The 5,000-nt window shown below is 38.3% G+C and overlaps 1 protein-coding gene across 1 annotated transcript in view; it reads left to right on the top strand.

Moving 5' to 3' along the window:
* LOC137973125 (uncharacterized) overlaps positions 1-2,137 on the top strand; it is a 176,529-nt gene extending 174,392 nt beyond the window's left edge. The window contains exon 16 of the mRNA XM_068819867.1: positions 1-2,137. This exon is cut by the window's left edge and continues 161 nt beyond it. The gene's annotated coding sequence lies outside the window, so the exon portion shown is untranslated.
* Positions 2,138-5,000: the final 2,863 nt, after the last annotated feature.

Raw genomic sequence — 5,000 nt, 5'->3', positions numbered from 1 at the left:
TTAAGCTTTGCTCTTAGCCTTCTCGGTTTTAGATTGGCATTGTAGTCAGATTACTGCTAAAGCTATTTTTTTGTTTGTTTATTTATTTATTATCAAGTGAGATATTACACCGTCTAAGTACAACCAACTACCAACCAAATAGCCGACCTTTAGGCACATGTTCTTACCGAGACCGACAGATTTTAACAATTTAAAGCTCAAAGATCTGCCTCGTCTTGATTTTGTTTGGCTATTAACAAGGTGGAACGGGAAAGGGTCTCTGACGACACCAATATCATAGCCTTAGGTGCATTCCCCTCGTCTCATGGTCCACTTAGCTCAAACAAACACAATGGCGTGCTTCTAGTCAGTGGAGGCAAGTTTACTTGCACTGTTCGCGGGAAGCAGGTCAGGCCAGAGTTTGGCTAAGTCATCCAGTCATTAAAACGTCGAAAAGCTGGGGTAGGCTGCGACATACTAATCATCATCATCATCATCATCATTTTTTTTTACTTATTTTAATAGTTTAATTCTCATTTTTTTGGCAATCCGTTACTCCCAGCATTCCTGTAGAAGATGATTGAGTGCTTTTAATAGGCAACTTTCACGATAGCGTGATTTGACTACAACTACAAGAATTCAGTTTGTTTTTCTTTTCGTGTTTAATTTTTGTAGTCCCAGTGGGCTCAAAATACCAATAGCTCTAATTAGCATGGGACAAGCAAAACCTGCAGGATTCTGGTACTGTGGTACACCACACCAAGTGTCCCTTTCACTGTAAGCATTTTGCTGCCTTTTGAAACAACAAGGTATATGTTAGGGTTAGCATAATATTCAGGTTAGGGTCAATGCAGCTGATAATTTTTCTTAGCGTAGCGGAGTTTAGTGGTCACTTAATAATGATAATTGTGTGTATTTCTGGACACAAGTGATGTTAAAGTTGGGCGGAAGAGCAAAGGGAACACTTCTTGACGCCTATCAATATCGGCGTACATCTCAATTTAGTATAATTACGTAGGCGATAGTTGAATTCTTTGCGCTGATTGGTTGCTGATGAGGTGATTATTACGGGATAATCAGTTAAGCGGTTTTTCAAAATAGCTGCACACGGAAGAGCAAGGAAACGACATCAACGCACATCTCAATATGGGCATTTCTGGACATATCGCATCCGCTACTTTTTGGGGTCTCTCTTTCCCTAGGATAAACTTTTGACGTCATGTTTTATCTCAAGAAGGCTTCTATCGAGACCCCAATCAACCTAAGGACTCGTTCAACCTTTTAAACACCCTCTTCAAAGCAAAATTATAACGTGTTGGCCTTAAATTAAAGACTTTGGCAGTGTAAAGAAAAGAAACATCTTCAGTAAGATCAATGGAGTATTCAACCAAAAGAAACAAAAAATAAGTTAGCTTATAAGTAAACATGCCAGGCCATAAATTAGAAACAGCCATAGGTCTTGACATTTCAAAGAAAAGGAGCACATAATGATAAGTATAATGAATCAATTTCTTAATTTTCATAATTTTTATAAAAGTGCAAGCTGCACTTAAAGTATGTGCTCTATTATGTTGTAGATGGTGCATTTACATAATAAAAAGAAAATAGAGTTAAAATTTCACTGATTTATGTTTGTGAAGAAGGAGGGGAACAAGAAATACAAAATAAGTTAGCTTGTAAGTAAATATGCCATGCCCTAAACTAGAAACAGCCATAGTCCTTGACATTTTAAAGAAAAGGAGCACATAATGATAAGTATAATAAATCAATTTCTTAATTTTCATAATTTTTATAAAAGTGCAAGCTGCACTTAAAGTATGTGCTCTATTATGTTGTAGATGGTACATTAACATAATAAAAAGAAAATAGAGTTAAAATTTCACTGATTTATGTTTGTGAAGAAGGAGGGGAACAAGAAATACAAAATAAGTTAGCTTGTAAGTAAATATGCCATGCCCTAAACTAAAAACAGCGATAGTCCTTGACATTTTAAAGAAAAGGAGCACATAACGATAAGTATAATAAATCAGTTTCTTAATTTTCGTAATTTTTGTAAAAGTGCAAGCTGCACTTAAAGTATGTGCTCTGTTATGTTGTAGATGGTGCATTGGCATAATAAAAAAGAAAGTAGAGTAAAATTTTGTGTTTCACTGATTTATGTTTGTGAAGAAAGAGGGGAACAAGGGAAGGTCAGACATTCAAATGATAGCACAGTAGCTTCTTCGCTGTAAGTAAGAACGTACAGAGGACAATGTTGAGACGGGAAAAATTGACAAGGAGACTAAAACAGAACCACATGTTACCGTGAATAGATGGTGTACTAGAACAATAGACATCCTCTCCCTTGGGGACTTAACTCTATTTTTATGCAAATTCTGCGCAAATATTTTCTATTGTTTTGTACACGAAAATGGCCGTTAACTCACGTGAGTGAAAACCATCTATTGGTGGGGGAAACGGTGCAACGAAAGGTGTAAGAGGAATGACACTTTTCTAGGCAACTGATAGGGAGCGTTACACTAACAGCCAGTCATTATCACAAGGACCGTAAATGTATCTAATGGCCGTGTTTGTAGTGTTTATTACCTTTAGGTGCTTACGCGTGGCGTGGCGTATACATAAGGTGTCTTTTGGCCACTCTCAAGAATACCATAATATTCTTTGTTTTTCCTCGAAAATTTTGCATTAGCATCGTTTGTATTTTCTTTTGGGACCCTTGTAAGTCCAAAGAAAAACTGGAACAATAGGCACAATAGGCCAATTTTAAAAATATCATAATACTCTTTGTTTGTATTAGCATTGTTTCAAGTTTCTCTTGGGATTTACAATGGCCCCAAGAGAAAATAAAAGCAATTGTTATGCAAAATTGTGGAGGACAAAGAGTATCGTGTTATTTTTTAATTTCACGCCCTTCCCGATTTCCGAGTTTTGTTTTTTGTTTTTTGTTTTTTTTTTCGGAGGGGGGGTGGGGGGGAGACTGTGCTGAGTGACCCATGCAAAATAATTTACCTTTCTACAAAGACCACACACCGGTTTGGCATATCGCCTTGAACTGACGGTTTTTTACTAAAAGTTACTTTGTAAACATGTCTTACTCGCTTCAATGTTGTCTGGGCGATGTCCCTTAGTAGACGTCACAATAGGTTTGACCCAGACCCCGCATAGAACCACGGTTTTCGGAATCCGTCATAAATATCGGGAAAAAGCAATGCCCTTAACCAATTCAAAACATCTTTTTTGCATGTTGCTTTAAAAATAAAGTACTTTACACAGCCTCGTTTCCAGGACCTCTCCCTTGCCTTCTGCGCTCGTTCCCTTGGCTTCTTCCCGCCCCAGCCCCAAAGCCAAGGTGAGGTCGTGGGGACGAGGCTATACTCTACAATTAGGATTCAGTTGCACAAAAGAATAAACTTTTATTTTTCTTGGGATCTCAAAAATATCCTAACTTTTCTAAGAGAATGGAGACCTTGGAAACGAGGTTGGGCGCACAACACCAGGGGAGTTGGTTGGGCTGGTCTTTCATATACCGGATCCGAGATAATTAAGGTCCATGAAACAAAATAACAAAGCGAACATAACAACATCTAATTAGCAAGGCCTAATCGGAATATTATTTTTTTGTATTTGTTCTCCGCCATTTTTATTCCGGTATATGAAATTCTACCCATATCTTCTGTCGTGATCACAACTTTTTTCTATTTTCGGCTAAAAAGAAAATTAGACTTCCTACTTTTTATTAAACTTCTTGTTCACCAGTTCTTCTCAATTATTGTTTTGAGAATTTTTAGTTGTTGAATGTGGTCGTTTAAGGCAACGAGGCAAACTAGAAAGGAACTTAAAGGTAGAGGGGGAGGGTTCTCCTCATTGGTTCCACTTTTATTTCAAGGTATATAGGGTCACGAAGAGGGGTTGTGAACTTTCTTTCTGACTCTTCTTTATGGGGATGATTACCGAATCGTTTTGTCGTTAAATTAACAACTTGTTACCATGGTGCCAAAACGCTGGTTACGAGGCAAAATTATAAACACGTTTTGCTGATGTTTCCAATGGTACCATAATCAACCAAATCACCATTGACCCTTAATTCATACGATCTTTTATTTAATATATACTCAACAAAATCACTCCATCGCTACGATTCCATAGAAACTTCCGTATTGCACTCTTTAATACAACAGTTTTGAGAAAAGTGCCTAGTCGCTCCTGTGAGGTCAATCAGACGAAATTGTTGCATGGAGAAACATTCCATTGCAATCATTCAAGCATCAACCGGGATAGCTCAGTGGTTAGAGCATCCCGTCCAATTAAACCCTACCGAGTTTTGAATCCGAATCGATTCCTGGCCGACACTGTGTTTTTGGTTTTTTCTACGAAGAATTCTTTTTGTTTCGCAGTATAAGCAGTCTCTTATGCAACGTGATCTTGCACACTGTGTTCAAATGAAAAAAATACTCTACCAATACAGCAGTTTTAAGAAAAGCGCCTTGTAACGATTGGTTCGGGGCATGCTAATCCATATTCAAAACCAATTTCACATTTGTGACATTTTACACAGACCGTCACGATGAGAAGATGTGCTGAGGTGTTCAGATATGGCCAGAAACGCAAGTCAGTATAATAGCCCATTTTCGAGCTCCTGCATGCCTCAGCGAGTCCTGGTGCACAACCATTTAAATGGAAATGAGTTGCGTATTCTTATGCAAATCAAACTCATTCCCCTTACAATAGTTGAGCGCCAAGACTCACTTCGAAACCGAGACAAACAGCAACTCGGAAATGGCCTATTAGATAAAGGCAGATTTCACTAAGCGTCACGGAGTGTCCCTTTGCTATTTCTCCCCTACTTCAATTTCACTCGTGTCGGAATATAGACACTTCACACCACAAAGTGTCCCTCAAACGTGGCTCCTCAAGTAAACATAAACAGCTGCATTTATTTTGTGCGGGGTTGGCGGGGGATACCTTGTCGAAAATAGTCATGTCTAGAAAGACACAAGCTTCCACAAAGAGTTTCAACAGAT

The sequence above is a fragment of the Montipora foliosa genome, chromosome 10, assembly GCF_036669935.1.
Source record: "Montipora foliosa isolate CH-2021 chromosome 10, ASM3666993v2, whole genome shotgun sequence".
Classification (NCBI taxonomy): Eukaryota; Metazoa; Cnidaria; class Anthozoa; order Scleractinia; family Acroporidae; genus Montipora; species Montipora foliosa.
This window is presented reverse-complemented; position numbering and strand designations above follow the sequence as displayed.